Raw genomic sequence first — 27146 nt, 5'->3', positions numbered from 1 at the left:
ATGTATTTCCGCGTTACAGAACATTGTGTTTTATTGGCATGTAATCAAACTTTGACGCCATGCCACGGTCACACCGTGTAACAAAAAAATCGATCTTTTCATAACTTTGTATCTCCATCTTGTTCTGATGACACTCATCTCAATTTGAAGTTGATCTGATGAAAGCCCTGGTACAAGTACCTCAAAGTAAAAATGTGGAATATGGCAAAAATGGCCACAAAATGCAAAAATAGCAGGCTTCCTGTTGCATTTTTCCAATTGCACCTAATACTTTTTTGTTTGTAGGGTCATGATACACCTGTGTATCAATTTTTGTGAAGATCGGTCAATGTGAACACGTTCCTGCGACGCCCATTGAAAATTCTTCCAGAATACGTAAATTTTCACCACTTTCTAACTTTCTGCAAATTTTAGTAAGAATTTTAGCATGTTAAGCCCCTCAAAAAGAATATTAAAAAAAATATTGACACATAGAGCTGTTCAGGCTTGGAGTTTGATCATGAGACAGAAGTTTGGTGGTGATAGGACAATGCACAGTGGAGTTATGACAACATCGTCTCCTTTGGCCATTCATGGTCCATGTATTTCCGCGATACAGAATATTGCGTTTTAATGGCGTGTAATGAAACTTTGACGCCACACCACGGTCACCTGAATAATAATAATAACAAGACATAAATATTCCTTTGATCTTTGAACACTGAAACTGCAGGAGTCGAGTTGTTTGTTTATGGCTCAGCATCAAAGGATTCAAGGTCCAGAACATCATGTTTTAATGGCGTGTAATCAAACTTTGACGCTACGCCACGGTCTGAACGTGTGACAAAAAATCGATCTTTAATAATTTATCTCTTGTGATGACACTGATCTCAATTTGAAGTTGATCTTATGAAAGCCCTGGTACAAGTATATCCAAATGTTGAATATGGCCAAAATGGTCAATAAATGCAAAAAATGCGTTTTTCCGATGCACTTTTTGTTTGTCTGGTCATGACACACCTGTGTATCGATTTTTGTGAAGATCAGTCAATGTGAACACGTTCCAGGGGTCTCGGGGGTTAGGAATTGGCCCTCAAAAAGCCAATTCATTTGCCTGAATAATAATAATAATAATAATAATAATAATAATAATAATAATAATAATAATAATAATTTCAATAGGGCCTAACCCTAGCCCTCAAAAAGCCAATTCATTTGCCTGAATAATAATAATAATAATAATAATAATAATCATTACAATTTCAATAGTGCCTCCCACTGTCAGTGCTCGGGCCCTAATAATCCTTACAATTTCAATAGGGCCTCACGTCTGTCAGTGCCTGTCAGTGCTCGGGCCCTAATAAGAATAATAAGAATAATCCTTACAATTTTAATAGGACCTCACGTCTGTCAGTGCCTGTCAATGCTCGGGCCCTAAATATGAAACTCAACACTGTTTCTGCTGCCAAGTGTGGAGGAGGACACTAGAGGTCAACTGCTCTGATGTGAATGCATAAATGTTAACTAGAGCAGAGTTGGCATATTCTCTACTGTGTTAAAACATTTAGTCTATAAATATAAATAGAATATAACATCTTCCAATAAGTAATTCTAGTGGTCTGTAAAATTGCAATAAAACAGTTTGACTACAGCAACCAACGCTGAGCCCATTCAAATTTTATATAAATTCATTTTAATTCTACAAACAGTTATTGTTGATAGAATAAATACATGTGAACGATTTTAATTCCATTTTGTGATCTGTGCTGTTATTGTAATTATTATTTTTATTTTGGCCTGTATGGTGGTAGAAAGTTGAGAATTTTCAGGAAAACACATGAAAGCAGGAGGAATAATACTTGTATATGATAAGGTACCCAGCAGGGTTTGAACCAATTATTGGCCACCATAGGTTCTATAATGGTTTCACAGTTTTTTTTGGTCACTATTGGAAGCTTGAGAATGGTGATACATTTATCCAGGGAGAAAGCAGGGGTCTCTCTTCAGACTACTTTATGCACTTACACAGGGCACTTTTTAAACCCACTTGCCAACTCTGCCAGAAGAAAGGCTCATTGGAGAACATCCTGAGCAGCTGCCCAAAAGGCTTGGGAGACGGGAGGTTTAGGTAGCGCCATGACCAAGTTCTGCTTACTATTGCTGGCTCTATTGCTGGCAACAGCTAGGGATTGGCAGCGGCTGTTTTATCTAGAGAAGCAGCTGAAGTTTTAAGACATCATTGCAGTCCTCACATTTAGGCCAGACATGGTCCTGAGGTCCAGGTTTATCAAAACAGTGAAGGGTAAATTGCCTGTATTTTAGTACGTTTCTAGTTCTGATGACCACTTTACAGTGTAATGTTGCATTGAACTATTCACACACATATTCATACAGTGCATGTTGAGCACAAGCCAGTGGTGTAGCTTGAGTCAAGTATTCCAACCTGGTAGCTGAGTGCCAGAGGAAGGGGTGGAAAGCTCGCTGTGACCCAGTGGAATCAGGATGTAGGGCTTTGCAAGCCAGTCTCTACATCGGGTCCTGGGGCTGCTTGGTATCTGTGGCCTGCAAAACATCCTGGAAGCCGCAGAGAGGTCGTCTCATTGGCTGAGGGGGGAAGAGTGGACGCAGATCCAGTCCTGATCATCCCTGGCTGGATTGAGCGACTGGGTGAGGGTATCTGATGTTAAGACCAGAAACATCTGATGAACCCAACCATCACTGACTATGTGTCCAGGTTGCACGTTGAGATGTATTACAGAACAACCCAGTCTCATCAGAAAACGTTCAGTGGCAACGTTGGTCCACTTGGAACGACGTTACCATCTCACAATCTGGCCTCTCAGAGTGTGAGATGGTAACATTTTGTCCTCCCATTGTTTTGCATTGGCGTGTTCTCACGTCACGTGACTCACAAGCTCCCGTCTGCGGAGAGGAAAACATGGCGGATATTCCTTGTTTTTTCAGATCAAAATATAATTTTGTAACTTAGTTTGGGCATAAAAATTCATTCTGACACCATTTCTAGCGAGAAATGTGCTCTTTGCTTCCAAAGTCTTCAGCCAGTTCGTGCTTATGATAAATATTTTAGTAGTTATTAGAATGTTTTTAGCGTTGCTATGAGGGTTGCTATGACGCTCTCATGCGGAAGAACAGGTCACAGCGTGGTTTTTAAATCACCGTCCCTGCGTGGTGTCCTTCAGTGATCGTGAATGTTATTCATGTTATATAATATTAATATTTGAGGATGGATTACACCTCTTATGCGAAGAATCCTGCGAGTCTGTTCATACATAGGCGGGTCCGAGTTCGCCGACGGACCGAGAGCTTGAGCAGATAAGACGTGTGGCTTGTAAACAAAACATTCGGTCCATTTAACTCAGCGCTCCGTCATAGCTGGAGCGCTTCCTTCTGTCAGGTAAGTAGTTTATTGTTTTTAAAGATCGTTACGATCTACGTTTACAGTCCGAGTGCTGAGACAGCGGATGCGGAGTCCGTTGATACACACAATGGATGCTATTCTTCAGCTAATACGCCATTGTTAGCCACATGCTACAGCCCACCGTAGCCTGTGCTACCTAGCCTGTGCTACCGGGGAGGTGAATACATGGTTGTGGAAACCAGTTCAAGACGCTTAGCTCATCATTGAGGGACGCTACAATATAAACATGAATTTGATTTATGAATGCTTTAGATTAATAAGGAGTGTATTTCTGTACCATTACTCCACAATATTAGGTAAATTTGGTTTAATGTATAGTATGCAATATGACAATAATGTTTCCATGTTATGGAGATGCGATTCATTTTATAAAACAATTGCTATGTTCTGTTTTTTAATCAAGGAGGATCCAAGTGAAGCGACAGGAGTTTCATTAACGTCAATAACTTGGACCGACCAGTTTGTTTTGCTTGATGAAGAGCAGGAAGGGCAGCCTGGAGAGAAAGAGAAGCCGGGTTGAGCCCACTACCATCATCCACGTACCACGAGGAAGATGAGGGAGAGAAATGATCCTACCATTAAAGAGGTACTTTTAAGTTACATACCAGAAACACCATTTTATATAATGTGCCAAATATATATTTTTATTAAATCCGCAAAGTACGCTTGCTGAAATACAAGTTAATATCACACTGAAAGAAGTTTGATCAATCATGCTTCCCTGCTGTGATTGTTTAACTGGGAAAACAACTTTTTCCACAGGAAGGCAAGTAAATTTAAAGAATACATGTGCAAAGTTTTCCTCTGTTATGTATAATGATGAGCCCCATCAAACATAATGTTAGCAATCTTTACACCTTTTAATTTATACTGATTATTTCTGTCTACATGTGTGAATTTGCCTTCATTAGTTTCAGAAAAGAGCGATGATGTATCGGTCAGTGGGCGGCAGCACGAGACTCCGCAAACTAGTCTGTAAGCAAAGTAGACGAAGGCATCGAGGTTGCGGCCTGCCATCATTGTTATTTTGCTTAAGGGACTGAATATGTTTCATGTAGAAATATTAGCATTTTCCTTATATCTACCAAAACTGCTTGTTTCACAGACTGCAGTTTTGTTTTGATCCGATGTGGTGTGCAAATACAACCGTATCTGCAATGGGTTGTGGGGCATTAACATTTGTAACTCTAATTTTGTTTTGACAGACTGTGAAAAGAGCGTTGAGAACATCACCACTCTACAGGAAGACACAGTCCAGTAATGGGTGTCAGAAGTTCAGTAGTGAACGACAGGTACTGTGGAAAAATGTGTGTCATTGTTGTACAATGTCCTTTGACTCTGTTTACACAAGGTTAACACAAATGGTTTGATTGTAAACTGATATTGGTATGAATTCATGTTATTCTCCTCTTCACAAGAAACAAACAATCCAAATTACCTGCAGAACGCCCTTGATGGAAGCTTCAGCTGCATCGTCAGACTGGCGAGACAGCAAGATGCCAACTTTCATGCCAATTTATTTGGGTAACATTCTGTGACCAAATGTATAGATAACTTTTTGAAGATTGTAAAAAACGATAACCCATTTATTAAAAGAAACCTACACTAGAATTACCGCACTGCATTGTAATTATGCCTCATTCATTGTAGTATTAATGTGTTTGAATAAGTCAGGCTGCCGATTACCAGCTACTGATTTGAGTCAAACATCTATTGCTAACCTCTGTGTTCATTTCTTTAATGTTAAGAATGTTTCTCATAAGACCTTATCAGATTGCATTGTGAAACATCTGGGTCACCTAATTTTAGTGTATTTTGGACTGATACACAAACTTGATGTTACACATCTTAAACAATATGATATGGGTGTCCCTAGACAACCAGACCTGTGTGCTTTGCTGTGACTACAAATGACTGGAACCTCAGATAAAGAAAGTTATTTTCTGACTTCAATAACTGAGGCATTCTCTAAAGAATGTAATGGGCCCATTCTACTTCAGATCCATTGGATCATTGTGTGTTTATGTTGCTTAAAGCAGAGCATTCACTGCTTTAATTTAATCAGCATCTTATCTGCCAATATCATGGTGTAGAAGTGCAAGGAAATACCAATATGTTATGATCAATTTAATTTATTGTACACAAACATTACTTTAAGGCATCTGCTGGAAATGTTATGATCAACAATTCTCATGCAAATAACACTTTAAAAACGACACAAATAGTGTTTTGGAGAGGGGGGTTTCAGAGGGAGGGGGCAGCTCTGGAGAAAGGTCTGTCAATCCAGGTCTGCTGCTTAGTGTGATGGAGACATGAGGTTAGCATCAGGAGCGGACGCTGCAGGAGGGACCGTGGAGCTGAGGCACACCTGTACTGCTTCTCTTGAGAAGAACTGAAGGACACACAAACAAACCATAGGGTTAAATTATGAAGATGTTTCCCTCTGTTTTTTTTAAAAACATAAACGTCAGAAAGGCCGCTAAAAACAAAAAATGCTGAATCTAACAGCTACCCAACAGCAAGCGAATGCCTTCCTAAGGCTGCCAGGGAGTAGCAAGAGTAGCCTTGTAGCAAGAGAGTGTAGCTTATCACAGCCCTCACAGTTCTTCATCAGTGGAGAAGTACCTCGCCATGTTTTCCTCCTGCAACCCATTGCAGATACGGTTTTATTTGCACACCACATCGGATCAAAACAAAACTGCAGTCTGTGAAACAAGCAGTTTTGGTAGATATAAGGGAAATGCTAATATTTCTACATGAAACATATTCAGTCCCTTAAGCAAAAATAACAATGATGGCAGGCCGCAACCTCGATGCCTTCGTCTACTTTGCTTACAGACTAGTTTGCGGAGTCTCGTGCTGCCGCCCACTGACCGATACATCATCGCTCTTTTCTGAAACTAATGACACATGTAGACATAAATAATCAGTGTAAATTAAAAGGTGTAAAGATTGCTAACATTATGTTTGATGGGGCTCATCATTATACATAACAGAGGAAAACTTTGCACATGTATTCTTTAAATTTACTTGCCTTCCTTTGGAAAAAGTTGTTTTCCCAGTTAAACAATCACAGCAGGGAAGCATGATTGATCAAACTTCTTTCAGTGTGATATTAACTTGTATTTCAGCAAGTGTACTTTGGGGATTTAATAAAAATGTATATTTGGCACATTATATAAAATGGTGTTTCTGGTATGTAACTTAAAAGTACCTCTTTAATGGTAGGATCATTTCTCTCCCTCATCTTCCTCGTGGTACGTGGATGATGGTAGTGGGCTCAACCCGGCTTCTCTTTCTCTCCAGGCTGCCCTTCCTGCTCTTCATCAAGCAAAACAAACTGGTCGGTCCAAGTTATTGACGTTAATGAAACTCCTGTCGCTTCACTTGGATCCTCCTTGATTAAAAAACAGAACATAGCAATTGTTTTATAAAATGAATCGCAACTCCATAACATGGAAACATTATTGTCATATTGCATACTATACATTAAACCAAATTGATCTGATATTGTGGAGTAATGGAAGAGAAATACACTCCTTATTAATCTAAAGCATTCATAAATCAAATTCATGTTTATATTTATATTGTAGCGTCCCTCAATGATGAGCTAAGCGTCTTGAACTGGTTTCCACAACCATGTATTCACCTCCCAGGTAGCACAGGCTAGGTAGCACAGGCTACCGTGGGCTGTAGCATGTGGCTAACAATGGCGTATTAGCTGAAGAATAGCATCCATTGTGTGTATCAACGGACTCTGCATCCGCTGTCTCAGCACTCGGACTGTAAACGTAGATCGTAACGATCTTTAAAAACAATAAACTACTTACCTGACAGAAGGAAGCGATCCAGCTATGACGGAGCGCTGAGTTCAATGGACTGAATGTCTTGTTTACAAGCCACACGTCATGTCCGCTCGAGCTCTCGGTCCGTCGGCGAACTCGGACCCGCCTCTGTATGAACAGACTCGCAGGATCCTTCGCATTAGGAGGTGTATTAAGTTTAGCACTTTTATATGTTTAGGAGCTGATGTGCGGGCCATAAAATACTGGAAGGACATCAATGGTTTTATATTGTCTTTTGCAGGTATGTTTTCTCATTTGTTAAAAGTTTTAATTTTCTGTCACTCTACTCCATGCACTCATTATTTTGACCACCAGGTGCCCCTGTTAATCCTCTTCATGTGTTTTCATTGATTTTTGGGAAAATCTTAATATATATTAATATAAAATATTCCTTAAGAAATGTAATAGCTCTTATCTACTACATCACAAGCTAAATATATACTTTAATGTCCAATAAGTGTATTTGTATGGGTTGTATATGCAAACAATGTGTTCCACATTGCTGAGGGAGCTAATGTGCAGCCATAAAATACCGGAAGGACATTTATGTTTTTATATTGTCCTTAACAGGCAAATAAATGCTGGGTATACAATTGTGGGTTGTGGTCTTCCATACCCTCATCCACACATCGGTGACACAGCAATAGTGTGTCGCTTCAAATATTGTGGCCTGAAGAAATTGTGGGACATGGCTGCCTCTGAAATACTTCCAGGTCATTTCACTTAGTTAAGCTAAAATAATGTTTGAGCGTCATGGCCATCTATCGTCCTTGACGTTTTTATGATATGGAGATGATGGACACTTATGATTGTTTTCTCTTAGCTGCATAGTAAAGGGGAAATGGGAAAATAGGTTACATGATGTAAAGCAGAATGACTGCATGATAAAACAGAGTTTGAGGCCATTGATAGGTAATCAAATAATTTGTGATTTGAGAATGATGAAAAAAAAGTTGTATATTAATGAGAATAAAGTCTTAATTTAACAAGGAAAAGTCAGAATTTTCAGAAGTATAGAAAAAAAAGGAAAATAAAAGCAGGGAGATCTCGTGTTCACCAGCATTTGTTTACTGCCTAAAACTCTGCGAGTGGTCGGTGGACTCAAACACTTCAACCAACCCTCCACCGGCATAGCGGTAAGAAGATAATGAATGAATTTACACTTTTTCTGTGAACTATCCCTTTAACATGTGTTTATGTGAACCGATCAGATGTGAACACATTCAGAATGGATATAGACCCGATCATGGCCGACCACATACGAAGGACCTCCAACTCAGCTGATATCCTCTGACCTGCTAGAGATTCACTATGAATCAGACATATTTTTTCTGTTGTTGCTGATTTGTTTGTGACCACTCATCTCTGTCTTTTACTCGCTCGTATAGAGCAGGGAGGTGAGATCTGATCAGAGACCTGATTATGAGACACGTGGGGCCGTATTTAAATGCCAGGTGGGAAGGCACACACTCAGAGCTGTCCACTTGTGATCAGATCCAAAGACCCCATGTTGATACCAGGTGTGTTCAGGGCCTTAAAGTCCCTCTTCCAGCCTGCAGATGCAGTGCTGAGTATGACATTAAAACTGTTGGACCCCTCTCCGAAATAACTCAAATATAGTTTGAAATAAGAATTGAATGTCCAGTATTGTTTTTTCTGGTTGTATGTCATGAATGTTTAACAAATCCACAGGTATTCATAGAAAAAAAAAAAACATTTCTGATCACTGATCAAATAAAAGTTATCTATGTTGAGTTTGACAATAATATCTGTAAAAGATTGACAGCATCTCTTAGAGACGTTATTTAGATTCCTTCTTAAAGACAATTAATAATGAAACAATCACATATTGTAAGTCAATTTAAATTCAGATGGTAATCAGGCATCGCTGACAGCTAGTTATTTTATTTCTACTCGGGGGGCATCTGTTTGTTACAACACATTCTCCTGAACATAACTCAACAACATGATTCAAGCTGCACCACAGGACCTTTCTATGTAGAGGATTTAATTAGATTTAAGAGCCCTAGCTGCATCTATCTACATGGTAATGAGGAAGAACAGATTCTGGTGCAACCAATACGCAATTCCTTATTAATTTAATGCGAGTGTTATATTATTCAGCTCAAAAGAACTGCTGTATCCTGACAAATATATGTTTACTACTTAATGGAATACATAGCTTTAATTAAATATTTCAGCAGACTGTTTGCAGTATATTGCTGTTGTTAAGTGGTCATTTCAAGAGACTCCTGTCTATAATTCAGCAAGTGTTCATTTTATGCACTTTCTTTATCTGCTCTTGCTCTTGAAGAACAATCATGACAGCTAATGGGAGCTGAATTAAAAAACAAAACAAAAACCGGTCTCCTGAGGCATAAATATTTGTACAAAGGGTTGTATGTGAGCAGCTTAAGTTTGTTTTATTTCCAAATTACTTTTACAATAATAATAATAATAATAATAATTTTATTTGTATATCACTTTTCTAAACGAGGTTCAAAAGAACTTCACACAAAAGTCCATGACAAAATTAAGTCCAATTTAAGAGCCAAATCATCACATAATACGTAGAGAAAACCCAACAGTTCCCACAATGAGCAGCACTTTGGCGACTGTGGAGAGAAAAAACTCCCTCATTAACTGGGAGAAACCTCTAGATTAGAAGAACCAGACTCAGTGTGGGCGGCCATCTGCCTCAAGCATTTGGGGTGAGCAGTGAAAAGTGGAGGTGGGTGGCATAGATGGAGTAGAAAAGAGAGAGAGATGGGGAGCTGCTAAATTTGTCCGGGGGCCAGCCCATGTTGACCTTTAAAGTTATTAAAAGAATCTTAAAATCAATCATTAATTTAACTGCTAACCAGTGAAGGGACGCATAATTGGCGTGATATGAGCCCTACGGTTTGTTTGTGTTAAAATACGAGCAGCAGCTGCAAACAAGTTAATATGGTGTGGCCGAGGCATGTATACAGGGCGTTGCAATAATCAAGGTGAGAGAAAACGAAGGCATAAATAATCTTTTTTCTAGGTCAGTGAGAGACAGAACTGATTTGATTTTAGAAATGATATGTACATTACTAACAGGATTTAATTATTTAATTAACATGTGTAATGTTTATGCACAGTTATTAGGTACAGAAGCAATTACTGGAAGACACACTAAAGCTTAAGGTGATTTAAAGACAGATGTATGGGGGCATATACAAATGGAGGACATGACAGCTCCCGAAAAGTGAAGCCAAATCATCCTGATGCTGTATAGGTCATAAAGCCTGCCTCTAATGAAAATGTTAAATACATTTTAACCAAATACGATCTCTGTCTTTTTATGTAGTTCTAAACGTACAGTTTTCTTGATTATTTTAATGCAAAAGACAGCATGAAACATCACATTTACCAGCTGACAACAACACGTGATTGGTCAAGCTGGCTGGGGGTCAGAGTTGGAGAAGGGATTCACCTGTCTGGGCAAAGGGGAGGAGTTTGGATGGGGGAGGTTACCGTGTTTGACTCCATGCAGTGAAGCACTGTAATAACCCTGAAATCTCAATGGCACTTGACTGGGAAGCAGGAGAATAGATTAGAGAGCAGGGAAACTGATCATCACGGGAAAAGAGCTCATTGAGGTTGTGCTGGCTTCACTCTCAGAAACACAATGTACAGTTGTGTAGCAGCAGTAAAGTCATTAGAAATCGTTTTATTGTGGAGCGACGGGACATCAGTGAAATCCTAAAATCCGTCACTGATCATCAATCAAACAAAGGGGAATAATGCTGCATATTGTAAATCACATTACATTTGAAAATCATGAGGCAACTGATAATTTAGATAAAAAAACAACAACATATTAATGCAGTTAAATAATTTCACACATTTACACTGATCTTTTCACATACAAGAATAAATCATGTAACCTCTTTGTCATAGTCTGTTCCGAGGGTGCCCCACCCTTCTCTGTGCGTGTATGTGGGAATGAATGTGTATCAGTTCTTTTGATTGGAGTGGCATGTGTGAGTGTGTGCTGTTCAGGGCATGGGCGTGTCTTCACACTGCAGGTCCCCGGCACACCTACTGCTGATCTCCACTTATCATCTCCTGCAATATAAGATCCTGGGTCTTGTTCCAGTCATTGCGAGGTGATTAAGGCTGAGTACTTTGGCTCAATCCTTGTTGAGGTAGTCTTCTTAATTGTGCATTTGCTGGTCTTCAGTTTCTGCTCTGCCCTCAACTCTCATAGTTTCAAGCTCATACTGCTGTAACCAAAACTCTGAAGATCAAATGCAATTAAGCCTTGAAAACTAGGGAACCATGTAGTCTAGATTCATATCATCAGATGATCAAATCTCGGACAAAAAATCAGTCTTAAAGTTCATAACTACTCTATCCTTTTTGTGGGAATGGTAACACACTGAATACAAATATTTTATTAAAAACTCTCACAATTTTCTTATAAAACTTAAATTTAACTGTTTTATGCTCAAACCAGGGCAGTCAGTTTGAAGCCTTCCCTGAAACATTTATAAATGTGATTATTTAATATAAATTATATCAAAATTCTAAAGCACAAGATAATGTCAAGAGGTACATGTGTATTTGTTTGCTAAAAGTCTTAATGCTTGATTATAATAGAGAGAGTTCGGGGCAGGTACAGCAGGCTCCACCATTGAACTTGTAAAAACCATTATCCATCATCAGGACGCTGCCACCTGATCCAGGAGGTCTTGACTGGGACCAGGTCCAAGGCTCTTGTGTTTAAATCCACACCAAATCCAGCCAGAGCATTAAGTCTGAATGATGGAATGGCATTTTTTTAAAAGTCCGAGGTGCAGAGGGATCAAAGCCTGAACCAGGTTGAGCTCAAAACAGAGATTAAGATGCATTTATTAGTCCCAAACACATGCACAGACATGTGTTTGGAACACTCATGCAGGTAGGGAAATGTAACCTCTGCTTTTGACCTATCTGGTGCAGGACACACAGAGCAGTGAGCGACCATGTACGGCACCCAGGGAGCAGATGTTTGGGGAGTAAGCTGCCTTGCTCAGGGGCACCAGACAGGGTAGGGAGAATCCTCTTGGATTTTTGGACAGATCAATCCAGGTTCGTCTTTTTGTTGTTTCTCCGTGGAGTCGACCTTTTCTGCCCATAGTCCAAGTTTCTGCCACCAGTCCTCAGTTCCCAGTTTCATAATAATATATTTATATTTCATTATATCATATAGTATAGTGGTAAGACATATCATTTCTTGGGTCTGCTTCCACATTCATTTGTTATTTATATCGTTTTCTGGTTCAACTCCATATTTGGATTTGATTTATTTTTCAACTTTTTTATAGTTTTTAAAATCTGTTAAATAAGAAAGCTTTTAGGTATCTCACTTGTCCCTTTGTTTTGAATTATTGGCCCAAGTATCTGACCTTGAGGTACACCATACATTTAGGTTTGGAGAGATTAACGGATTAACTATTTACTAGATTATCTATATAATGTAAGTATGTATTTTGATAAGAGGATATATTCCTGTTTTTCTGATCTCCACCTCTTTCTTCTCAATTTTTTTCTGGATGCTGTTGATAACTCATCCTTCATCAGAAGTAATCCAGTGGAATCAAGCTTGGTTCAGGAGGTATGATGAATACCAAACATCTCTTAGGCACCCCACTCTCGTGTGACCTCCAGGCTCCCATCGATCATCAAATGGTCCCTACGGAGCTACCGACCACAGGTCGACACTGGTGCGCTGGAATAATAAATCAGCGACAGACTCAGTCAGACGGAGCGACCTGGAGAAATGGGCCATGATACGGATGCAGGATGTGTTGAGTTGCTGTGGTTGAAGTGAAGGAGTTAAATCTCTACAGCACAAGGGATGTGGAATCTCTGTGTTCTACTAAAGCTCTTGTGCAGATAGTGATCTCTCTAAGAAACAGTGAACCTCACTTGCTTTTGTCCTAATTGTTCTCCAAAGAGTTTCATTAAATTTTTCAGAGATTCAATTACAGATGTATAACGTTGAAAGTGTATCTCTACAATGTCATTTGTAAAAAATAAATTACACTTAAATAGGGATTCATTTACAGATTTGATGAATCTCAGTCTGTGAATTTAACTGATCACATGATGAACTGTGTACAGCAGCCTAGTGTTAGTAACTTATACAATTACGCCAATCAAGAGTTCAGTTTAAGATGTGATCCAAAATAAACACAAACGTTACTCATCAATCAAACTGAACAGTCTTCACATCGATGTGATAATGGGTCATTTTATAGAATACTGTCTTTTCGTTGATTTGCTAATTTCTAATTTAATTTGAGAGTTTGTTAATATTTGTTTAATCTAATCCTTGATTTATTGTATAATACTGTAGATCAGCTTTCTTCAGTCAATCATATATCTGCAGTTATGATGCTACAACACTGTTTAACTCTTTTGCTCAGGCATCCACTTGAAGATTGTTTTTTTATGCTTTTGTCTCCTCTGCATTCATACTGCCATCTTATATTTGCATAACAATATTTTCCTCCCACATTAACATATATACAGTCTGATGTATTTACATATTTATCATGTATACAGGTAGCAAAGGAAGCCAAATGTCTCAGTTGGCTTTAACATATTGCAGCAATGTCTGGTTAAACCTTTATCAAAAGACAAGACAAATGAAACCTGGTATAGAAAATGGCATTTACAAAAATAGTAACAAAACACTGAGGTTGAAGAAGCACACTAATCTTCTTCAGTTAAAGGTTGGTCAGTGGAAATTAAGGAGCCTACTGCAAAACCTAAATACTGTTAGGTGCCATGTGCTATGCACCACAATAAAACAAAGGATTTTCATTTTGAGGAGAAATTATGGATGATTTGCGCAACAGGCACAACAGCCGGTGAATATATGATATACTCATATTTACGATTAGCGGCAGGTATTGATCGAGCTATGTAGGATTCTATATTTAAGATCTCCCTTACTGCTGGGCCAGCATATTTTCTGTTCATATTCCAGTGTATATTCAGTCTGCTCCCTGCTTTAGCCTGTGACCATTGCTGCTGCAACAACTCAATCTTCCTACCAGATCGATAATATTTCACCTCATTTTAATTTCACCATTAACAAAAAGCTTGAAATTGGCCTGGACTTTAACTTTCAAATACACAGCAGCCTCAGCATCACAGTGTCACAGTCACAAAAAAAATGTCGCCACCATTATTCGTCCCCTCGCAAGGCTGTCGACTGAAATCATTTACAAAGTCTTTTCCCAGGGTTGCTTTCGCCTCCTGCCTGGCCTCCACACTTGACAACCCTGACACTTTTTCCTTCAACGTTGGATCCAAACATGCCACAGCCCCTTGAACAGAAGAGGCTGAGGGCTTTGGGTTGTGATCACCCTTGAACTACTGAGGTGGCAGCTCTCATATTCTCTTTGAAAACTAAATCCTGTCTCCGGCCCTTGACATCAAAAAAAGGCAAGAGATCAAGAGGAGGAGGGGGAGGAGATGGCGGCGGTCGGATTGCTAATTAAAGGCATGGATTATTTATTTTCTTCTCGGTGGCATTTTGTTTGTTTGCCAAACAGCTGCTGTGGGCCTTAGCTTGGCCGACTGCCTTACACTGGCTGTATTGTAGACACATATGGTCATACACACAAATTCTCAAACTCACAGATGCACTCGCTGCCATGCACACATGCGAGTATTTCCCCAAGATTTTTTTCCTGTCAGGCTGGAGAAGCCTCTGCGGGAGTGTTATGATGGCGCTCACACTGAATTTTAAGCTATCTTAAGTACGGGTGCATATTTGCACAGGCAGCTGCTGAATTTGAATGTGGTAAACCATAATTTTCATTCCGTATTCTAAATTCAGAGTGTTTTCAAAGTGAATGGAGGTGTCTCTCAAAATAACAACTTCTTGTACTCTATGTATTTGCTTTTCACTGGTTTGTCCTCAGCGTTGGCTCGACCAAGCCACAAGAGTGTGCCCGGTGCCTCAAGTGAATGATGTAAGAATGACTTATTGTGATGGTAAGGCTGACAAATTATGATTGAAGTGTTCAGCTTGAAGTTGCATGTAGATCACTTGCCCTTGGGATATGATTTGGCCCAGTGTGTTTTACATACCCATGCAGTGCAGATGAAGGAAAAAAAAGTATAATGCTGTTGTTTTAATGCTGCTTATGCTGATGAAAATCTATTAAATTTGTCACGTGCACAGAGATCTGGGACACACTCAGTGTGGCTGCAGTTTTTAGTAATAGGTTGACCTGCCTGTTGGGACAAGGAAGGTCAGGACAGTTATGAAATCTAAAAGTCATTCCTATAATTAATTGAGCAAAGACAAATGACGTAAAGAAGTACAAATACTTCGTTGCTGTACTTTTTTCACGTATCAGAAGTTTACTTACGACTTTTAACTTTCACTCTCTGTATTTATAGAGCAAAAAACGCCTCTTGTACCCATTCATTTTCCATTCATTTTCAAGACAGGTTTGTTGCCTTTGTTTGAATGGATTTGAGGAGAATAAACCGTTTTTGTAATTTTGCACTATGGACCGCTGTTTTCCCAACATCAAGACCGATTTCATTCTAAATGGACGGGACACCAATGCAGAAAAGAATATTCCTGGTTCTTATCTTGCACAACAGAAGTACAGACCCGGCGCCAAGGGCGGGCCAGACCGGGCCGGGCCCGCCCATTTGGTGTCTTTGCCCCCGCTCATTTGATGTCTTTGCCCTTGTAAAAATAAAATGTATTTTACCTTTTTATTTTATTTTTTAAGCTAAGATATATATGATGTCAGATACTATTTCAAATCTCAAAAAATAATTGTTAAACTAAATAAAAAATGTGTAGAAAATAGAGACTGTGATTGACGTGATGTGTGTAAACCTATCACTATTCAGAATGCGTCACACGGAACGACAGCGTTAAGCGGCAAATTCAAATTAGTAGCTTTTGAAAATGGATATCAGACGCTGGTTAAAAACGAATGGAACTTATCCGGATAAAAACCCTGCAGTTACAGTAAGTAGGCCTAAAGTTAGCTTAAACCCTGACCGGGCTGAGCCTCTTGCTGGAGCTGGATTTGAGTTCCCACCGCTAGCTGTAACAACGCAGCCGCCACTAGACCTTGCCTTTTACCTCTGACTCCGACCTGCCAACACCTTCCGCCTGCTCCTCGCCTCCACCAGCATCCAGCTCTTCTTTACCTGTCCCATCGCCGCTGTCACCACACCTGCTACTACGAGCAGCCTCCGCCTCAACCTCCGCCTCCAACTCGCCTCCATCACGGGGGTCCGGCTCAACAGCCGGTACTGTTGCTGCAATAGGGCCAGCTACACACGCTCTAAGAGCATCAGCCCCGGACGATCTTGGCACGAGTAAACCCAACCAGGTGAAACTGGATACGTTTCCAGCCAGATTGTTTTCTGGGAAGAAGCGCAATTTTTCCAGTGCGTGGTATCACAACAAACCATGGCTAGAGTATTCAGTGAAAGCGGATGCAGCCTTTTGTTTCCCATGCAGAAAATTTAGTACGTCATGTGATGCAGCTTTCACCGTTAAAGGTTTTTGTGACTGGAAACACGCTTTAGAGACTGATAAAGGACTGCTCAGGCATGCCGCATCAAAAGAACACATCTCATGCGAGACTTTGTGGAGGGAGAGACAGATGCGAGAAGCAAGAGGTCAGAAAATAAGTACGCTGGTGCACCCAGATCAGCTTGCTCGGAACCGATACTACGTGTCTACTATTGTCGACATGATAGCATTTTTAGCTGTCAACCAACTCCCTTTCAGAGGGAACCACGATTCAGTCGAAAGCATGTCAGAGTCAGGCAGTGGGCTGTTCCTGTCACTGTTTCTGTATACCTTGCAGAAAGACGCAGAGTTGACCAAAATAATGGAAACTATTCCCCGCACGGCCACCTACACCTCTCATGACATACAGAACGAAATAATAGAATTGATGAGCACCTTAGTGACGGAGCATATTGTTGAAGAGGTGGGGGATGAGTTTTATTCGATCAAAGTTGATGGAACAAGGGATCCTACCGGCCGGGAAAATATCTCAATTGTTCTTCGGTTTATTGACGCACACACCAGTGAAATAAGAGAGCGGCTTTTGACAATAGCCACGGCAGAGGAGGGGGATGCTAAGACTCTGACACAGACCGTTATTTCCGAACTCACTAAGGCTGGATTGAGCACCGACAAAATACTTAGCCAAGTGTACGACGGGGCCTCTGTGATGTCGGGAAAACATGGTGGAGTACAGAAACTCCTTCAAGAGAAACTGAAGGGAGAAATCCCCTATGTCCACTGCTTTAATCATCATCTCCATTTGGTGGTGGTGCAGGCAATGTCCGCAGAGCAGCCTGTCATAGATTTCTTCAGTGTGTGTAACCTGTTGTACAAGTTCATCAGAAGACCCACAGTCGCTGTTCATTATAAAGGAGAGACGCTAAAACGTCTGCTTGACCAACGCTGGACGGGTCATTTGGCCACAGTGCAGGTGATAAGCAAAGCACATGAAAACATTTCCCAGCTGCTAACAGAACTCGACACACACTTGTTCCCAGCCGATGTGAGAGTGGAAGCAGTGGGACTGCTGCGCGCAATTTCCAAACCCAGTTTCAGATTTATTGCGCTTCTGATGAGCAAGATTCTGACCCTGTTTGAAGCACCAAATAGACTGCTCCAGTCAAAAGATATGGATCTTCACACAGCTGTCCAACTGGTGAACGCCGCTACAAAGTGTATCGAGGGCCTCCGCACCGAAACCGAGTTCAGTACGTTATGGGATCAGTGTGCAGAGCCAGAGGATAACCCACAAAGCAAGAGGAGACGCACAGAAACCAACACACGTCTACAAGATTTCGTTGTTGAGCAGTCTGTGGGTGCACGAATTGACCAGGAAAACACAGCAAAACAACAGAGACTCAGACTGTATTATGGATGTATAGACGCAGTGTGCGGAGAGATGGCACGGCGCTTTGGAGAGCGCAACAGCGCGCTGATAGAATCACTGGCTTCACTTGACCCAGAGAGTGACACTTTTTTGGAAGCAGAAAAAGTGAGGCCCCTCTTAGATTTGACCGGCACAAAACTTATCGATGCGGAGTTTGTGGTAGCTCGACAGTTCCTTCGCACCCAAATGGAAGGCTCCACGCGCGCAGAGGATGAAAACTGGACTGTGAAAACACTTTTCACCACTTTCCACAAGACCCTGGAAGCAATGCCCAGTGTCATGGTGGCATTTAAGTCTGCTTTAACATTCGGAGCCTCCACTGCCACATGCGAAAACTCATTTTCCTCTTTGAAGAACATCTTCGGTGATCACAGGCGGAGTATGCTGCATCCACGGAAGGCCCACCTCATCCAGCTCAGTTTTGAGAAGGACTTGACTCGAAAATGCATGGAGCAGTGGAAGGAACGTTTGCTAAGGACGTTCCATTCCACCGGGAAAAGGCGTCTCCAGCTTTACTAGCATCAATCGGTGAGTTAACTATTTTCATTATGATTACATGTCACGCTGTTCAATCAGTGTTGCAGAGAATGGGGTTGTTGCAGGAGGAGAGCCCTATTGTGGGAGCAGATAGGCAAACACTGTTGATTCGCTTTATTTTTTATCTCATTTCATGCGCATCAGCCTGCTAGGCCTACTTGCTCCGTGTGTGTTTGCAGGAGCCGCGATAACTCCTCATCCAAACAGAGGATGGTGGAAAGTACCGGTATTCTCCGTTTCATAAGACTACTCATATTAAATTGTAACGATTTTAAAAAGAGAACAGTTAGTCTAAAACAGTTAACCAGTGTTTAACATAGGCAGTGGACAAGATGACGATCAGCTTTTTTTCTCCCCTGCTAACAGCGTTCTCTCTCAAAATAAAATCTGATAAAATCAAAAAAAATCTCCCAGCTCATAAAAAAATATTTTTGCCTCGTCAACTTATTTTTTTTATTTGTTTCCTTTACAGGACCACTTTCAGAACTGAACAGGGTTTCCTGTGCATCCTTTTTCCTCTCCACACAAAGTTCAACGTTCTCTCTCCCATTGCACACACGCATGCCCCGGCCGCTCCCGAGAGCACAGACAGTGAACCGATAAAAAAATAAAAATAAACACAACTTGTTATGGTAATTGTTTTGGTTTTTGTCGCTCATTTCCTACAAATTCTAGTGAAAAGAGACGAAGTCTGTTCACATGCGACAATGTTTTTGCCGAGCACATGATTCAATGTTGCGAATGTTTTGTATGTTTTATTTGCGCACACAATGCAAATGTGATTTATATTTGGCTGTTTGTGTGTGTTAATGTGTATTATTTGCCAGTGGCATGCGTCAATGCTGTTGGCCATGCATGCTGCTGTGGACTGTCGCAATTGAGTTTTTTGTAGGCTACACCTGTCTGTCATAATATTGATGCGGGCCCTCCCACAAAATCGACGCGCCCCCTGTATAGATTTGCTCTGGCGCCGGGTCTGCAGAAGTAACAGGTTTAAAAGACCCATCAAGAGGAACCTTCCCCTTGTGTGTGAGATGGAATAACAACGTGGAGGAGAGTGAAGAATCAGCCAACATAAAAAAAAAAACGTCTTTGCTGCTTACAAAGAAGATGAGCAAGAAAACCTTCTCCATCCCTGGACTTATTTAACTGAAGTCACAGAGGGGACCCTTTATGAACCTTTAGTGATAGTGCTGCGGTTCAGCTGTGGTAGCCACAGTAGCTCCTTATTTCTCCACCTACTAAAGCAAAACACTTCCTGTTCCTGTTTCAAAGTAAAAGCACTTCTGTTGACTGAATCCATTCACAAGGTTTGGATTGTTATCGCATGACAGGGTGGATGAAAGGCTTTATACCGTAGAGTCCTGGCATTCATTTGTGTAAATAACTTTTTTTCGAGGAAATACAGTAGCTATACCAGAAACCTCTGCTGCAGAACCACAGCAGACACAGGGCATAAGCATTACAAGCCATGCCCCTCTGTTGTGCCCTCTAAACTGCGGAAGGAGCCTCAGAGAGTGTCAAGATAAAGTCTCTTGAAGAAGCCAAAGCAGTGCTCTTAAAGGTATCATATCATCTCATTTCTTTCTTTGGGTATATCCTAGTATGATAATTTCATTTAAGTGTTCTTTTCTCTGTCAGCACGTTGCAGCTTCTGCTTTGAAATTGGTCTATGTGCAAGTGTGATAAGGAATGCTCAATTAGCAGATGTGGCAGTGTTGGCAGCATGCATGGCAGTGACTCAGGCTGTGAGCTCATATGTTCTGCTTTATACAAACAGTGCACTACACACACAAACAAGGACTAAGCCACTCAAAGGAATACATGTAATTATAAATAACCTCGACTGGTTAAGAGAAAAACAATAGATTTATATGTAAATATGTTATAAATGATATCAGCAGCAATTATACCATTACCAGTTAACAATAGAAGCAATAATAACGGTAATGTGATAATGATATTAAATAATAAAGTAATACAAATTATAATAAAAGATGAATGTCAAAAGCAGTGGCAACGGTTAACAATAGATAAGATATATCTACAAACAAAACATCACAAAAACACTGTGTCAATGCAGTACTGTATATACAGAACATATTTAGATATGTGTTCATACAATATAGAGGGTATAGAGGTATCTTCATAACAGATGAACTGTACAGCCTTATTTAGTGAGGACTCTGAAACACACACACACACACACACACACACACACACACACACTTGTACATGGTGGCAGACCTGGCAAGAGTTTTGGCAGCACCAGCATGGAGCAGAGTTAGGAACAGCAGGAGCTATCGCACACAGAGGGATGGATGAATCAGATTAGTGAGGTGAGGATGTACTGTACCCAGGGTGTTGGGGGCACTTTTAATAAGCCACCACTGACTGGCTGTCCCAAAGCCATGCTCTGATCACTAATGACTGGACACTTCTCCTCGTCTTCTCCTGCTCTTTCTCTTGTTTCACATCTTTGTTCTTGATCATGAGTGCAATTAAACTGTGATTTGTCCAAAGATATGGTGGCGGATTACAGTGATCAATCTCTTTAGCAGCGCTGAAGGCAGCAGGATCTCAGCGACATGAAGGGTTCCCGGCAGGTCTGATTAGTTCTCATTGATTGAAGCTGTGGCTTTTGAAAGGGACGCTTTTAATTGTCAGCTCTTCAGACCCTCTGTCTCCGGTGATACCAGCTTCAGATAAAATGCTTAAAATAAAACGACAGTTCTCTCCCTACATGTAATTCCAAGAAAACATGTCATGACCCGACATCCATTCACAACCCAGTCTCATCAGAAAACGTTCAGGGGCAACGTTGGTCCACTTGGAACGACGTTACCATCTCACAATCTGGCCTCTCAGATTGTGAGATGGTAACATTTCGTCCTCCCATTGTTTTGCATTGGCGTGTTCTCACGCCAAGCTCCCGTCTGCGGAGAGGAAAACATGGCGGATATTCCTTGTTTTTTCAGATAGAAATATAATTTTGTAACTTAGTTTGGGCATAAAAATACATTCTGACACCATTTCTAGTGAGAAATGTGCTCTTTGCTTCCACAGTCTTCAGCCAGTTCGTGCTTATGATAAATATTTTAATAATTATCACGAATGTTATTATCGTTGCTATGAGGGTTGCTATGACGCTGCCATACGGAAGACCAGGCCACAGCGTGCTGTTAAAATCACCGTCCCTGCGTGGTGTCCTTCAGTGATCGTGAATGTTATTCACGTTATACAATATTCATATTTGAGGATGGATTAAACCTCTAATGCGAAGGAACCTGTGAGTCTGTTCATACAGAGGCGGGTCCGAGTTCGCCGACGGACCGAGAGCTCGAGCGGACATGACGTGTGGCTCTCGTAAAAAAACTTGTAAATATTCGGTCCATTTAACTCAGCTGCGTCATAACAAGGTGCGCTTGGAAGACGGCGGTGTCATCTTCCTCCTGTCAGGTAAGTAGTTTATTGTTTTTAAAGATAGTTACGATCTAGGTTTACAGTCCAAGTGAGTTTCATTAACGTCAACGACTTGGACCAAACAGTTTGTTTTGCTTGATGAGGAGAAGAAAGGGCAGACTGGAGAGAAGGAGAAGCTGAGTTGAGGCCACTCCACTATCCACATACATCGAGAAAGATGAGGGAGAGAAATTAAAGATTAAATAGGTTATTTTAAGTTACATACCAGAAACACCATTTTATATAACATACCAAATAGACATTTTTATTAAATCCCCAAAATACGCTGGGTGAAATACAAGTTCATATCAAACTGAAAGAATTTTGATCAATCATGATTCTCTGCTGTGATTGTTCAACTGGGAAAACAACTTTTTCCACAGGAAGGCAAGTAAATTTGATTGGAAGGAATCAGACATGCTTACATCAAATGTATGCAGTATTATCATTTAAGATTGCTTGTGCATTGAAATAATTGCTTTTTGTCTTTGAATTTCAGGGTGATGCAATCATATACTTTTTCAGTGGACATTGCTGGTCTCGTTGAAAACCTCGTACGCTGTGGGTTGGTTCATTATATGTGAGGATCTCAAGACTGCGGCTCTGGGAATGTCACAACAAGCTTTTGTTAGCATTCCTGAACATCGCACAAAAGTCTTAGGCCGGGGAGTATAAAATGGAAGTAATTACCCACTGCTTGCAATATGGTTCCCATATATTTACTTTAATATAGTGTCTGACACTTATGTCTTTTTCTAGCAGATTGTTGAGATATGTGGGGATACCATGCTAAATGCATTACTGGAATAGATTCATGCCAGATTTGAAGTTGAGGGGCTGTTTCAGGTGCAGCATTCAGTGTCCTGCGTGCAAACCCCACAAGTTGGCTTTTGCAGTGGATGGGATCTGTAAAATATACGGCTTTAAGAGCCAACGCGCCTGTCGCCTGTCTCATGAAAATTGCCGTCATTGGTTTCAGAAGAGAGCGATGATGTATCGGTCAGGCGGCGTCAGCACGAGACTCCGCCAACTAGTCTGTAAGCAAGGTAGATGAAGGCGCTGAGGTTGCCATCTTCCATCATTGTTAATTTTGTTTTGACAGACTGTGCAAAGGACCTTGAGAACATCACCACTCTACAGGAAGACACAGTCCAGTCATGGGTGTCAGAAGTTCAGTAGTGAACAACAGGTACTGTGGAAAAAATGTGTGTCATTGTTGCACAATGTACGTTGACTCTGTTTACACAAGGTCAACACAAAAAGGTTTGATTGTAAACTGATATTGGTACGAATTCATGTTATTCTCCTCTTAACAAGGAACAAACAATCCAAATTACCTGCTGAACGCCATTGATGGACAATTCAGCTGCATCGTCAGATTGGCGAGACAGCAAGATGCCAACTTTAATGCCAATTTATTTGTGTAACATGATGTAACATAACAATCAGACTAAAATCAATTTAGTCTGATTTCGTTTTCTCAAATTAAGGATGGTTTATGATTTAACTTTGATTTTTGAATGCTTTAGATTAACAAGGAGTGTATTTGTCTACCATTACTCCACAATATCAGATCAATGTGGTTTAATTTATAGTATGGAATATGACCATAATGTTTTCATGTTAGGGAGTTGCGATTCATTTTATAAAACAATTGCTGTGTTCTGTTTTTTAATCAAGGAGGATCCAAGTGAAGCTACATGAGTTTCATTAACGTCAACGACTTGGACCAAACAGTTTGTTTTGCTTGATGAGGAGAAGAAAGGGCAGACTGGAGAGAAGGAGAAGCTGAGTTGAGGCCACTCCACTATCCACATACATCGAGAAAGATGAGGGAGAGAAATTAAAGATTAAATAGGTTCTTTTAAGTTACATACCAGAAACACCATTTTATATAACATACCAAATAGACATTTTTATTAAATCCCCAAAATACGCTGGGTGAAATACAAGTTCATATCACACTGAAAGAATTTTGATCAATCATGATTCCCTGCTGTGATTGTTCAACTGGGAAAACAACTTTTTCCACAGGAAGGCAAGTAAATTTGATTGGAAGGAATCAGACATGCTTAAATCAAATGTATGCAGTATTATCATTTAAGATTGCTTGTGCATTGAAATAATTGCTTTTTGTCTTTGAATTTCAGGGTGATGCAATCATATACTTTTTCAGTGGACATTGCTGGTCTCGTTGAAAACCTCGTACGCTGTGGGATGGTTCATTATATGTGAGGATCTCAAGACTGCGGCTCTGGGAATGTCACAACAAGCTTTTGTTAGCATGCCTGAACATCGCACAAAAGTCTTAGGCCGGTGAGTATAAAATGGAAGTAATTACCCACTGCTTGCATTGTGAGCTAAGCGTCTTCAACTGGTTTAACCAACCATTTATTCACGTCCCAGGTAACACGGGCTACCAGGGGCAGCAGCCAGGAGCTAAACAACGGAATATCAGCTGATGAATAGCGTCCATAGCGTGTATCGACGGACTGTCTCAGCACTCGGACTGTAAACCTAGATCGTAACGATCTTTAAAAACAATAAACTACTTACCTGACAGGAGGAAGATGACACCGCCGTCTTCCAAGCGCACCTTGTTATGACGCAGCTGAGTTAAATGGACCGAATATTTACAAGTTTTTTTACGAGAGCCACACGTCATGTCCGCTCAAGCTCTTGGTCCGTCGGCGAACTCGGACCCGCCTCTGTATGAACAGACACACAGGTTCCTTCGCATTAGAGGTTTAATCCATCCTCAAATATTAATATTGTATAACGTGAATAATATTCACGATCACTGAAGGACACCACGCAGGGACGGTGATTTTAACAGCACGCTGTGGCCTGGTCTTCCGTATGGCAGCGTCATAGCAACCCTCATAGCAACGATAATAACATTCTTGATAATTATTAAAATATTTATCATAAGCACGAACTGGCTGAAGACTGTGGAAGCAAAGAGCATATTTATCACTAGAAATGGTGTCAGAATGTATTTTTATGCCCAAACTAAGTTACAAAATTATATTTCTATCTGAAAAAACAGTCAAACAGTAAGAGTTTGACTGTCATTTATTGTAAATAAAATATAACAAATTAAGGATGCATATATACATCAAGTTGCACAGTTCACAAACAGACGGTCAATAACTGTATCTGCCTGCCAGCCTTCTCCTCGTCATGCACTTCCGTGTCCTATTTAAAGGATGCACCAATCAGCCCTTGTCGCCGGTGTGCACTCAGCAAAGATGGGAAAGAAGGAGAAATTAGTGAGTCACTCAAATCATAAGAAACTTAAATGCGGCTCCTACACACCGGCCCCTAATTGTTCTCTATAGAACCAATTACTCAAATTAATAATAAAGGAGCAATAAGAGGGGCAATTATCGTTGAATTGAATAAGCACTTAATGCTTTTAGGTATATGTAATGCATAATGTTTTGTTTTTTTTCAGCAGGTGTGAAAACATATATACATTACATTCCTTTGAAAGGTGATCAGGAACCCTGGTCACTCTTCAGCTTCAAGGATTGGGCACAGTTTGGTAATGGGCCTCTCAAGGACTGAAGTCTGTGTCTGGAGCTTCACTGACCGCACCAGACCCCTTGGTTTGGTCTCCAGCACTCTTCCTAATGGCCAGGACCCTCGTGGAGCGGTGGGGTCAACGACCAGGACAATGTCTCCGATGCTCAGATTCTTCTTTACTGCAGTCCATTACTGTCTCTCCTGCAGCAGTAGAAGATATTCTTTAGTCCACCTGTGCCAGAATAGATCAGCCATGTACTGGACCTGTTTCCAGCGGCGCCTGGCATAGAGGTCGGACCTCAGGAAGGTTCCAGGGGGTAGGATTGGCTGGGTTTTCAACAGGAGGATGTGATTTGGAGTCAGTGGCTCAAGGTCATGTGGGTCTGAGGACACTGTGGAGAGAAGACGGTTGTTCAGGATTGCCTCTACCTCGCAGAGCAGCGTTTGAAGGCCTTCATCATCGATGGACTGCTGTTGGAGAGTGGAGGTCAGCACCTGGCGGACAGATCTTATGAGCCTTTCCCAGACTCCGCCATAGTGTGATGCTGCTGGTGGATTGAAACTCCATTCGATTCCATCTGGGAGCAGGGCATCTTGGATTTTCCGCTCATTCAGTGACTTCAGGGCCTTCTTGAGCTCCACGTCAGCACCCCTCAGGTTGGTTCCATTGTCTGACCTGATGTGCTTAACTTGGCCCCTCCTGCAGACATATCTCCTCAAAGCATGGATGCACGAGTCTGTGTCAAGTGAAAAAGCAACTTCAAGATGAACAGCTCGACTAGACATACAGGTAAAAATAACTCCGTACCTTTTGATGGTGGTTCTTCCTCGCCTCACTACAATTGGGCCGAAGTAGTCCAACCCAACATTTGACAAGGGGGGGAGGTCAGGTAGGATTCTTTCGAGCGGCAAATCTGCCATTTTCTGTCACCTGCTTTTCCCCTTGCACGCCGACAAACGACACATCTTGAGAGCACCTTCCTTGCTACCGAGTTGCCTTTTACAATCCAGTACTTTTTCCGGAGCTCTGACAGCATGTGGTTTCTGCCATTGTGGCCACAGCGTTCATGGATGTGTCTTAAGAGCAGTATGGAAACGTGTGAATCTTTGGGCAAGATGCAGGGGTGTTTTGTTTCCTCGGGCATTGCAGATTTGTGCAGTTGGCCACCTACCCTTAGAATGCCCCCGTCCAGCACAGGATCAAGCCTGCAGATCTTGCTGCCTTTGTGCACTCTAGGCGGGGTCATCTCTAGTGTTGCTATTTCAGCAGGGAATGCTCTTCTTTGCATGTACGTGACGACTGACCTTTCTGCCTCTGCCATGTCTTTTACTGTGAGAAGCTGTCCACCAAGGTGAGACCTGAGATCTTCAATTTTTATCCTTAACCTT

The 27146-nt window shown here is 41.0% G+C and overlaps 1 long non-coding RNA gene across 1 annotated transcript; it reads left to right on the top strand.

Moving 5' to 3' along the window:
* Nucleotides 1-3327: 3327 nt before the first annotated feature.
* LOC133932916 (uncharacterized) lies at nt 3328-4903 on the top strand. Its single transcript, XR_009911999.1, has 4 exons — nt 3328-3394; nt 3822-4004; nt 4624-4710; nt 4837-4903. It is a non-coding gene; the product is annotated as an uncharacterized LOC133932916 (long non-coding RNA).
* The last annotated feature ends 22243 nt before the right edge of the window (nt 4904-27146 follow it).

The sequence above is a fragment of the Platichthys flesus genome, chromosome 21 (genome assembly GCF_949316205.1).
Source record: "Platichthys flesus chromosome 21, fPlaFle2.1, whole genome shotgun sequence".
Lineage (NCBI taxonomy): Eukaryota > Metazoa > Chordata > Actinopteri > Pleuronectiformes > Pleuronectidae > Platichthys > Platichthys flesus.
The sequence above is the reverse complement of the archived record's forward strand: the minus strand, read 5'-3'. Positions and strand labels throughout refer to the sequence as shown.